Raw genomic sequence first — 13,489 nt, forward strand, 5'->3', positions numbered from 1 at the left:
GACACCTCAATCCCCCCCCCCTTAAAATTTCAGAAAAAATGAATATCTTCGAGTTTTTTTACCTGGCGTGAGTGCACTTGAAAAAAAAAAGAAAAAAAAACGATGAAAATGAGTAAGTAACGAAAAATTTAGAATGAGAATTTTCGCCAGATCGGCCATTGCAGGAAAAAGGAGTCAGGGGTTCACAAAATGTTGCGAATCTATTTTCAGAAAAACTTAACGTGAGCTTATTTGGTCTATAAATTCATATTTATGGTGTAATTGGGCGTATTTTATGACAGATATAGGTAGGTAACTTATTGAGAACGAAAAAACTCTTCCTACATATTAAAATTGACCACATTCATGGTAAGAGAGGAGGAGGATCGTGACACTATCATTTTTTTTACTGCCAAAGATGGAAATGTTTAAAAAGAAATCTCAATTTCGCCCCTTTCAGACGAGTGGGGAGGAAAGCAAAGGGGGTAATTTTGGAAAAGCTTTAAAATAAAACCAGCACGAAAAAACTGATCTCACACCACAAGTTGGAAATTCATTTTTTGTTTTCTTCATTCAACAAGCCACGAAGTCATTCAAAGGGTTCCGTGGAAAAAGGGCCTTAGTCAATTTTTTTTTTTTTTGATTTTTACACTTTTGAATAGGTATAAGTATTTAAAAAATCAGTGAAAAAAAAATTAACTAGGGCCCCTTTTCCATGAAGCTCCTCACTTGAATATGATGTCAATCGAAAAAATTGGTATTTTTCTTCTATATCAGTCGTAAAACTTTCATCCAAAACCCTCCCCTCCCCCCTCCCCCATCCAAAAGCCCTCTGTATAGTTTCATCCCTAAAAATGGGGACACATTATATTTGCCCCGGGTTCATATTGACTCTCGACGGCTCTGGTGAGTGGTGATGACTTTGGAGAACACATTCATTCGTTGAAAAGTTATACTCGGATGGTTTTCGTGCCAGTCTATTTTTTCGTTGCTAATGAACCCACAATGTATGATGCTCTCCGATACCGAACGTAAAAGAAAACAAAATTAATGGAACAATATATTAGATAATTGTGCCCTCTTCACCGCTCATAATATAATAAATGTAAAATATGTATTAAAATGATGGTGTAGTGCGCGGCCTTAATTCGATATCATTCGATTCGATGTCGTTCGATCGTCATATCATGTCTTATTAGGAGATACCTTTAATTTATTCAAATTAATGCGCGAATCGCTATATTTGAAAGAAGACCAAATTAAATAGAGAAAGAATGAGAGATGCGCGGGGTAAAAATTAAAATTTCATATTACCGATGAAAAAAAATCAACCATATTAATGTCGAACTTGATATAAGTAGGTATATTTATTATAACGATCGAACAAGCCAACAACTTATACACACGTTGTACTATGTTGTATATCCTAATATACCTTACCTATATAACCATCTAATATGATATGCGTAAAAAAAAGTATTCGTATATTGGTATAATACATACATATATTTTATACCTTTACCAATAGATTTAGATACCTAAAATTTACCCAATACTTTACTATGGTACCTATCTATCTATGGTATAAGTGTGTCTGTGTGTAGTTGCCGCCATGATAATATTATGGATATGTACGAGTAATTTTATATTCGAAAGGTATGCGATATATGTATATACCCGTACGAATATTTCATTTTTATACCATACCTATTACCTATACTCGTGTATCTTATAATCGTGAATATGTTTCATTTTTGACGTGAAACGACAATTTTGAATTTCCCAAATTTTTTAATTATTAGCCAAGCCATTATCTTAGTTTTTAATTTTTTTCCACATTTTAAGATTTATATAATCGGTTGAGGTTGTCTTTGTATATGCTGCTTATACCTACCTATATAATATAGGTACGAATCAGGGTTATAATATCGCCTTTTTAATGCCTGACATAGATATCTTTGAGAAAATCAATAGGTGATATTCACCTATTACCATCAGACATCAACGACTTCGGTGATGTTATCTCGATTAAAACGAGTTCATTCTTCTATAGGATCTGGATAACTATACTGAATTTAAACGAAAGCTGTCTTACATTAGTACGTTGATAATATTTTTATAGAACTCGAATGATTATTTCTTATCTATGCCTTTGTGCTAACTATTAAGAGACAATCCTTTATTCAAATTAGGAATTAATCTTACGAGATGGTCCGAGGAGCTTTGATGAGGAGTGTGCCGGGGGGGGGGGAGAGGGATACTGAAGCGAAGAAAAAATTTGTAATTGTTTTGGTTTTCAAAAATCCTAAAAATTATGATCTCATTTTGGATTCAAAGTTCTTTGACTCTTCAAAAAAAAAAAAAAAAAATTCTTTGAAACTCTTCAAAAAAAAAAAAAAAAAAGACCGACTTTTTGTAAAATAAAAATCTTTTACAAACGAATTGATTCACTTTTTTAAAAACATTTATTCGCGAACAAATTGATTCGTATAAGTGAATCGTTCACGAATGATTCGATTCGTATAAGCGACTCGTTCGCGAATGAATCGATTCATTCACTCAATTTGTGATGTATCATTCGCGAACGATCATTCATTTCCTCAATTTTTGATGAATCATTCACGAACGAATTGAATCATTTTTTGTGAATCTTTCGCGAACGAATTGACTTTTGTTTGTGAATCATTCGCGAACGAATCGATTCGTATAAGTGACTCGTTCGCGAACGAATCGATTCATTCACTCAATTTGTGATGTATCATTCGCGAACGATCATTCATTTACTCAATTTTTGATGAATCATTCACGAACGAATTGAATCATTTTTTGTGAATCTTTCGCGAACGAATTGACTTTTGTTTGTGAATCATTCGCGAACGAATCGATTCGTATAAGTGACTCGTTCGCGAACGAATCGACTCATTTACTCAATTTGAGATGAATCATTCGCGAACGAATTGATTCATAAATTAAAGAATTGATCGATTCGTTGGCGAATGGTTCTTTCAAAAAATTGATCAATTCGTTCATGCATGAATTACTAAAAATTGAGGGTCGTATTAGTACTTTGCAGGAATCGTGCAGGCCTAGAAAGTGAGATTTCAAGTTTCATCGAAATCGGTTCAGCCATTTTCTAGGTAATGAGTTGTGATGAGCAGACATGCCCTAACTGCCTGTGGTAGTTCTAATGTAATTTACTCTAGGGTGGTTATTATTAGAATAACCAGTTTGTAGGTGAAGGTACAAGGTTACGTGAAAAATACCGCGATCCTGGGTCTGGACCAGGATTGCGAAGAATATCTTCTTCACTACCTTGCTAGATCTCGAGCTCTTGGTTATGTAGTCAACTTTCGGTCATTTTAGCCCTCGTGGCTCCTTACATTTTATAATTTAATAATTACCCGCTTGTTCGGTTAAATTTGTGTATATTAACGATATTCGCGGTATGTTTCGAATCGGACATCGCGATTAATCGGTATCTTGGTATGCCTCCTATTTGTCGACCATAGGAGTGTATACTTGTGTCAAAATGTATTCAGAGATTTTATTCATAATCATCGCTGGGCCTAGTATTGGTGAGCCCCCAAGGAGATGATTAACGTGAACAGTTGGGTAAGTGTTGGAACACGCTCCAAACGATCATCATTTTAATTATAATTATACCGTAATTAAATGATAGATATGACTCAATGTAGCGGAGCATTTGCACCTAACTACATTGAGCTATGAATGAATTAGATGTTAAGGAATAGATTGCTCTAATTCTACTCATGTAACTATCGTTAGACCAGGATTCGTCCTGAGGTGAAAGTTTAATATACTTAATGTAAATCTAGGTCTATTCACCTGTTTATGGTAATTGCATTAATTATCCTTACGATAATTAATGTTCTCTTATTTGCACAATTAATTAGGTTATTTTATTGGTATTTAAAACATCAATAAATGATTTAAAATGGTTGTCTCGTAATTTATTTATAAGTTACGAGAATGGTTTTAGTGTGTATAGTTGAGCATGTAATTTAGGTTGCATAGAGATATGTAACCAGGCATAGGCAATTTCTCACCCCTTAGGAAAATATTTCTGTCACACTCACTATTATAAATTATATCATCCAAATTACCTATCCTCAATATTACATTTCACTTCTTTACAGAGTTTTAAAAAAAATTTGTCGCTTGATAAACTTGGAAGCATTGAGATTTTGGAATTTGATGATGATGGTGAAATGTGCGGCTAGTAGTCTAGTTGTGAAATTTCAAATTTGATCAAAATCGGTTCAGCCGGTCCTGAGAAATTCAATTTTCAGCAATGAATTTTGTGCAAAGTCACCCCATGAAAATTACAAAAAGCTCAATTTTATAGTTTGCGATTGCGCGCGAAAGCTATACAAACTTTTGGATCATGGTGAAAGTTCGACATCATATAGGAATGGTGATGGACTCCATTTTGATGAGTCGTATTGCACATTATTTCCAAAGTATCGAAAATTGTGGCTCGATTTCTGAGGTGAAAAATTTTCAAAAATGCTCAAAATAGATTTTTGTCGAAATATTTCAATAAAAAATCGTGACTTGATTTTGTAGCTAAAAGTTCTTCACCACATCTCCAAAAAAAAATACCTACTTCCAAGGGCTCACAAATCACCCGTAGGTACGTATTTCAGATAAAAAATTAAAATGGAGAAAATTGAAATTCTCATTCAAAAGTTTTTGAAACTTCGATCAAAATTCAAATAAATTCTGAAAATTCTTCAAACGTAGAAATAAATAAATATTTTCCCCTATCGTCGTCCCATTTAGGAAAACAAATCGTCATAAAACATTTGGAAATGAAACGACGAATAACCAAAATTCTACCCAAACGTACCTCTACCTATAAATTTTAAATCAAAACATAAAAATTGAAAAAGTAAATCTTAGCAACTTTTTTCATTTTTTTCACCACCAAGTTTGAAACTTTTTCATCAATATAGCCCTACTTATTTTGAAAATCACTTTTTTTGAACCACTTTCACTACCTGCACAACTTGTTAGACACCCTGCGGTCCTTCTCCTCTCCTCACAAAGTTGTTTCCTTCGACGCGACGGGTCACTAGGGATATGGTAAAAATAGTCAGGTAGTCGCGAGTGCGAAAAAGTCAACAATAAACAGACAACTTCTAAAACAATATTTCCTTGAATATACGCGTAAAACTAAGGAACCAAAGGATCAAAGGGCGTAGACGAAGCAAAGAGTACATTACCAAAGATGATCTACATATAGAATAAAAACAGCTGTTTTTTCAAAAACCTACTTTGAATTAAACTCCACTGAAATTGATAAAATCGTTCTTTTTTTGGCACTTTTCTCCCTCTTTGTTTGTTGGTGTGTTTTTTTTTTTTCAATTTTTAAAATCCCAACTACACGTTGGTTTTACTCTCAACCACTAAATACCTACCTAACTTAAATTAAGATGTAAATATATTATATTATTATTCGGTTTGAATTTCTGCAGAAATCAGACCTCACATAATTACCTGCTTTTACACGACGACTTACATAATATAAGAGTAAACTTATCACAGAAGTCAAGCACCTATGCCAGCAGACTATGCTGCCAGCATCGAATAAAAAGATCATATAAAAAAAGTACGTACCTACACCTCGAACACAACTACCCCTTAAATCTACACAACCTAACCTATTAGCCATCACAACTACTAAATTAATTACCATCGTTCGGTCGCTATACATAAGATAAGCATATTTGGCAAAAATATTAATGGCACATTCATCTGGTTTAATAATTTCTCAAAAATTATCTTCCACATAAATAACTTCATAAACGTTTACTACATATATAGCTTATGGTTGGGTATAGAGCTATAGAGCTATAGAGACCGAAGATAGAGCAGAGAGCTATAGGTTACCCATACATCGCGTCTGCACATATTTATATACGAGAAAATATAATATCTACAGTTGTTATCAAGACGCATTGATCAGATTATGACAAGTTGTATGTTAATAAATGCGTTTGAAATAACGCCGGCCAACATCAAAGAGTTTCGCGCACGAAATATTCTTCATTTTTATATAGGTATATTTATGTAAGAAAAACCCGCATTCTCCGCGTTCGGGTAATTTAAATACCACCGCCGCCGCCTTCATCTCTTCTCCATCCACAATTCAAATATAGCCGCACGTATGAGCTCCTGTATGAAATGCAGTAGTGAGTAGGTACACAGATGCACTCGAATTCGAGTCCTATATAAGCTGGGTCAGCCAGACTTTTATATGGGGACAATCTAAAAACAAATCTACATTCAGCGAGTAGCTATAGCTACCTAAAACCTAACTTTACTCGAGTGAAAATTTACTATGGTACTTTTCTCATGTACTTAGACCTACATTATTATACCATGTCTCGCAGTCGAATCATTTTGAACTCGTCGTAGGAAAAAAAATTGTACATTTTATATTTGACAATTGTGTTTGGGTTATTTTCTATCATGCTCAAAGTTCATCAAACTTTTTACATGTTTTACGCGCGAAATATAGAGGGAACACGTCGAGAAAAATTTAATACCTCGAGAAAAATTTGATATAGTATTCGCTCAAAGAGATGGCAATGGCAGTCGCATCTGGCGAAGGCGAGGAATTCAAAAATTGAAAAAAGTCCAAAAAAAATTATGATTTAGTTTCGAGCGTATAATATTTTCCGTCGCTTTTACGCGATAATTATGGCGGTGGTGCCATGTTCGGCGCGATTTTTATGTTATTTTGAGCCAAGATTACGCGCAGAGCCATGAGATGCTGCGGTGCAGTCGCGAGATTATACACTTGCTCGGTTATCATCTTTTTGAAACTTTGAAAGAGAAATGTATCACTATTTTTTTAGTCGTTGGTGGGTTAACTACGATTTCGATGTGCGGGTTCCTCGAGCATTTGCACTTTTTGTGGGGGGGGGGGGGAGGAGTTGATTTTCCGATTTATCAGACTTTACATTTTCAATTCATTTCCTTTTTTATTGGTGGAATTTTGGAAAAATTTCATTTTTCCCCACCTAACTGATGGAAAAAAATTCTGTAAAAATTGTCTTTAGCAGCTGGGAAGATGAGAAAATTTTCTGCCCCCACAAAAACAAAAATGGATTTATTTATTATTTTTTTTTTTGAAAAAACGTTTTGAAAGTATACTGGAAATTATTACCAGAAATCGCAAAAAAAAGCGCGAAAAATTGCAAAATTTTTCTACGAATCGCGAAATGACCAAAAAAAGTGCAAAATTTATTATTCAAAACCATCCAGAATCAGGAAATTTGAGCGTTGAAATTTCGTGCGTTAAAAATGATTGTTTTGGTACCCCTACCTGCCTCATTATGTAATTGTAAATTTTCAAGTTTTTTTTTTTTTTTTCAAAAATTGCAGTATTCTTGCGCTTTACTCAGCAACAAAATGTTCTCTCATCTTTTTGAATTCAATTTTCAAGGATTAAAATCCCGAAAAGAGCACAAAACACCGAAAAAAGGAGGATTTTTAGATTTTTGATTTCAGTATCTACCAACCCTGAATTAAGAATGCTTTTTTCTTTCGTTCGATTAAACTTTTGAAGTTTCAATTTTTTTCATATTTCTTGAGAGTATTTCAGTAGGTGGTTTCAATACTGCCTGAGAAAAATATTATGTAAAAATAAAAAAGAGTAAATTTTCTCAGAAACTCTTGAGTTTTTTTCATTTAAAAAATTTCGGACGGGAGGGGGGGGGTGTTTGCTAAAAAAAGTCATTTTCACACCAGAATGTCCAAAGTTGACCCCCCCCCCCCCAACAAAAAAAAGAAGTCGTTACTCCAGTGTTTGATGTTTGAAAACGTCTTGCAAAAAATCCTGCCTTTTGAAATTTTGTTAGACATCTTGATTTAATCATTTCGTGTGCGAAAGGTCTATTTGATAATTGCCAAGAAATATCTCGTTCAAAAACCCCAATTTATGTTATAAATTTTTTTTTAAAATCTTCATTCTTTGTATTTTCTCGTCAAGCTTGGAATATTTTCGTTCCAAGAGTAGTGTTTCCTTGATTTGAAAACTGAGCGTGATGACCAGTGCCATCAAGAGGAGGGAAAAGGGGGAAGTTTGCCCCGGGCTCGCAGTTCCTGGAGCGTCCGGCAAAACAAGGGCACGCGATGAAAAAAAAATTCAAAAAATGAATTTTCAAAACACGGGCTTGTTTTCTTTTCTTTTTCAAAATCGAAATTTCCTCCCAAAAAATATTATGTTGGAAAAAACATGCTAAGTCTTTATAAATTCTGCTTCTGACAATAACGTATCAAGGGTGCTGAGTAGAGTTGGACTGATTTCATCAACTTTCCTTTCAAATGCAAAAAAAATCGATAAAAATAAGTCAATTTACGAAATTTTTAGGTACTTTTCAAGAAAAAAATACTGTTTTCTCGTAATTTTTGGAAGTTTTTAAATCGAGAATACGAGAAAACTTCATTCCTAATTTTTTGATATGTTAATCAGCATGAAAAGTTGTGCTTGGAATGATTTTTTCAGGATATTTCAGCATCGACGCGATGGAGAGATGAGTTTTCAAATTTTCAAGCTAATTTTTAATGCTTAAAAAGGTGGGAACACTGATTTTCATCACATCTTCAAAAAGCGTTTTTATAAACCCACAAATTGTCAAAAGTTTCGATTCCAGGTGATTTGTAGCTTCAAAGTTACATCTTTGGAATAAACCACCCATCCCATGTTTTTCATTAATCCTTGCCTAACTTGAATAAATATTTTGCAAAATGTGGCCAAATCCCTCAGCAACTGTTGAGAATTCAGAGAGAATAATAATCATTGATCATCACGACCCTTCATATTAAAAAAAAAAAAAAAAAAAAAAAAAAACTCAAACTTCGAGTCTACTCCAACAACCAAACTTCCTGTCAATATTGCCATAAAAAGTACCACATTTCCAAATAATTATCCCATCCTCCCTACGAGTCAAAAAAAAAAAAAATCACACCACCAGGAAAAAGATATACCTACCTACACTATAAAGACGTCAGTTCAACGACCGGTACGGGTATTTGGCGGCTTTGTCAAAATAAAAATGAACTGCATGCCGTCCACACACCTCTTTCAAAAGTAAGCATCATTAAGAGGGTGCACGCTGCACGTTGCACATCTTTCAACATTATCCCATCTATTATACTCAACCTATACGTCGTGTATTATTTGCGAAAATTCGCCAAGGTCATTTGTATAAATGTTGAAGATTTGTCAACCGGTGATGTGTATTGTTTACCAAAACTATTCGTCGTCGTCTTGTGTTTATGTACGTATGCATTTATAACCGAAATATAAGTATACGAAATGCAATTTTCACAATAGCCTTGGTCACTCTCCGTCATTCTGTATATTTATGCTAATTCATAAATAGATGTTTTTATTCGAAATTGGTGCCTTCATTATTTCTACTTCTTTTTTTCTGGACGACAACGAAGTCTTCTATACGTACGAAGAAGAGAAAAAAAGAAGAAATCATTTATCTTTCATCGACGAGACACTAATAGGGCGTCCTATTGATTTTTTGTTTGTTTCCAAAATACTTATGTATTTATTATAGGGTAGGAGGGGGATGATTTTGGATAGGTAACAGATGGAATACCAACGTATATAGAATTGGTGACGATACTGGTTAAGCTTTGACTCGATGCTTTGGACCACGTTGTTGTAACTTGGTGTACATAATTATCTATGCATTCTGCAAAAATGCAGCCAAATGTACCATAATATAATCTATTACTAATATCTGTAGTCACAGAAGAGTTGTATGTATAGTTTATTATGATGGTCACATTTGCGATCTTATGTACGTACATTAGTGCAATGCGGCGGCGGCGTCGACAGACGCAGTTTTTTTTTTTACGTAACTATGCGAGAATGTACATATAGCTGTCACGAAGGAGAACGAGTTATGAAAATTAATCGTCAAATATTTTTACACTCTATACGATTAAATTAAGGTTTCATTTTTCTAAATAACATTTTGGCAACGTGTGCGCGTTGTCGTCGTAGTCGTCGTCGTCTTCTTTTTCCTTCCCCTCTTCCCTCGCCACCTACTCTTCCGTTTAATTTTTTTGCTGTTTGGTTCGAAATTACATATAAGATGATACTTAGGTTAGTCGATGAAAAAACACTCGAGCAGTGAGGTATTTCAGCTGTAGAAAAATCATTGAAATTGACTATAGGAAACTATAGGGAAATTGACCGAGAAACTGTAGTAAAATTGCCTGATAAGGGAGCCTCTCGATCGACCATAATTTTGGGAAGAGCATGGAGAAAAACTCCATAACCAAAATTTCAGCAGCCTAAATTGATTTTGAGAATTTTGAAAATCCAAAATTCACCATTTTTTTCCTTAAAAAAAGAAAATCCATTCCGATGAAATTACTTTTGAAATTAACTAATAGGTACTTTAAACCTCAATCATTTCTCTTGAACAGAATTTCCATCATTTTCAGTCATTTTAGAGCATTTTAGGTCGCTAAAAATCGAGTATTTCCACGTATTCTCGACCTGTTTGAAGGTAGATCATTCGTAACTACTCGAATGAATCTCTGCCTTTTGAGGAGAAATTTAAAAATTTTGGAACTCACTGAAAGCTCCAGAATGACTGAAAAATGATGAAATTCGCTCACGTTGGGAGTCGATATTAATCCCAGTCTACTACTAACTTTTCATCATTTCACTCGATAAATTCATTTTTCAAATAGAAATACGGCATAAATCGCTGAAAATAGTCAATTTTGCAGTTTCAAAAATTTCCCAAAAAATTAATTTAGGTAGTTGAAATTTCAGTCAAGGGGGTTTCAGAAAATCGCAGTCATTTTCACATCAGAGGCGAACAACTCAAGAGGTTCCTTGGTAAGGAATTTTCAAACCAAATAATACGTAATTTGAAGGAAAAAAATCGTTTTCAACTCTCAAATAAATCTATTCTGAAATTTTTCAACACCCCCCCCCCTCCATAATCCATCATACCATTTTTAATCTTCGTTTTCTGGCCAATTTTCAGCACTTTCGAAGCCCTGGAACTTCCCAAACCAATCAAAAAATCACGTTCGAATTTTCCCATGTTTTCGCGATGATTTAACCGCGAATTTCAAATATTCATCTTTCATATTTTATCTACCTTATATCTATATCTATCTACTCACAAATCAGAATTTTCCTTCAAAAAAATGCAGCCAACAACTCGAATTTCGAAACATCGAATCAGAAGCCCCCCCTCCCCCTCCCTCTGCCACAGAAAAACATTGGCAAAAAGTTGGAAATTTTTGGGAAAGATTTGGCAAGTTGGAAAAAGTTGAAAAATTTGGAAATAATTGAAAAGAATTTGGGTAGGTTAGAAAAATCAAAGAATTACCAAACATCGTGAATTTTTACTTCTTGAATTAGGTACCTATTAAATTTCAAAACCTTTCGCCCTCGTTTCGCTTGGGCCAGATCATTTTCCTTTTAAATTCTCTGACCTCAAGTTAAAGAGTAGAAAACTTGACTTCTCACATCAAAAATAATGCAGTTTTACTCGAAATTTCCCAAAAGAACGTTTCTTCATCTTCATTTCAGTCAAAATTGCCATGAAAATCCCAACTTAGCTAAAATTCCAAAAAAGTCTCATTTTTGTCAAAATTGGTTCTAAAGAATTGTGAATTTTCGAGAGGTTTATTCTTATCCTATATTTTTAAAAATGTGACAATTTCCCGAAAATTGAAAATATGAGACTGTGGAAATCAATTTTTTGGATCCATAGTGATGTTATTTTGAGCTTCAGATGATCAATTTCTCGCACTTCTTGCTTTCACTTCGTTCGAGCATAATTCATTCTGCTGCACAATTTTTCAACAAAAATTTCAAGAATAGAAAAATTATTGATTTGAGAAATTTTGGAAACACAACCAAATTAATAAAAAAATTAAAATTTTTTGTATAAAATAATCGATTTTGAAAATTTTAAATTATTTAACATTTTTTGTTTCCATCTGCACCTTCTAAAATTGGCCAATTGGCTGAAAAAATCTGGCGAAAAAAGGTGAGAAAATTACAGTTTTACCCCCCCCCCCATCCCCTCCCCGACACACACCTTAGTCACACCTCTACATCGAACAAAATACTCAGGAGAAGGGTGAAGGGGGAGGGAGCTGGAACTCGAATATAATTATTCAATTTGATTTCCGCAAGCAGAAAACACAACAAAGTCAGAAAAAGCCACACCAACTTCATATCGAGAATCTCAAATCACTCACTCAAAAAATTCAAGATTGATAAATTTAAAAAACCCCAATTCATAGTTACTTCTTCGTAAAAAAAAATTACAAAAAAATGCGTCACAGGTGAAAATATCGATATAAAATTTTTAATACGCTTTAAACGAAACACAATTCCATAATTTTTTCACTGGAAAATAGTAAATTAGAATATCATCAAAAATGAGTCATTCATTACACAAGCAAACCATCTTCCAGTCCAGAGAAAACGATGAAAGACGAAAAAGACCTCACACGCAATAATTTTCGGAACTAAAACGCGTCATCTGCCTGCCAAAAAAAAAACAATCAATCGAAACCGAATATCTACAACTACACTAGGTCATACTGAGGAAAAAATTACGACCTTTAATAATCACGACGAAAAATTCCATTCCATTAGAAACGACTTCGAGAAAGAAATCGAATTCGAGACCACCTCATATATCGCGAACAAGTTTACAGCTAATTGTGAGTATGTACCTATCTACTCGTAATACCAAGTTTAGGTACTTGAACTAAGCATTTGACACGATTTAAAAAAATCATAGTACTGTGACTACCTAGTACCTACAGCATACGTCAAATATTATACACGTAAGACGCGATAAAATGAAATATTATACAATAAACTGCATTACAGTGTACGCAAACGCATATTATTGTATACACTCTTTATATGTATGATTTCAAAAGTGCAACAGCAACGCATAATTGGAAAATTGCACGCAACAACAAGGTCGTACAGGTGCGTCTCCATCGTCTCGCTACCACTCAGTACACTTTAGCTTATTATACATAAACAAATACCGCAATAAATATGAAATTATAATTTCATAAGCGTGCATTTGTGCAGTAGCATGAGTACCTAGTTGAGTACATATAAATATTTCCATTTGTTCGTCGAATCGATGATTCACGATCGTTCGAGAGTCTCTGGTCTCTGCAGTCTGCAGCGCACGTTCGATCGTTCGATCGTTCGACATTGTGGAAGAAAAAAATTCAATTCACTTCGCGAAATTACAATATTGCGAAATTATATAGATATGTATAAATGCTTCGACTCCATTACTAGGTATATTACTACCTATACCTATACCAATACTATACACTACAGATTACTGCAGACACATACCAAACCACACGTACTCGTATAGATGGTATAACGAATGCAACTTGTTAGCCCATATTTATCGAGTAGAATATCTAGTTAGATCGCTTCGCG

The 13,489-nt window shown here is 34.1% G+C and overlaps 1 protein-coding gene across 2 annotated transcripts in view; it reads right to left on the reverse strand.

The window, feature by feature from the left end:
• Positions 1-13,489, reverse strand: part of salm (spalt major) — a 124,257-nt gene that overhangs the window by 100,934 nt on the left and 9,834 nt on the right. The window lies entirely within an intron of this gene.

The sequence above is a fragment of the Planococcus citri genome, chromosome 3 (genome assembly GCF_950023065.1).
Source record: "Planococcus citri chromosome 3, ihPlaCitr1.1, whole genome shotgun sequence".
In the NCBI taxonomy this organism is placed as follows: Eukaryota; Metazoa; Arthropoda; class Insecta; order Hemiptera; family Pseudococcidae; genus Planococcus; species Planococcus citri.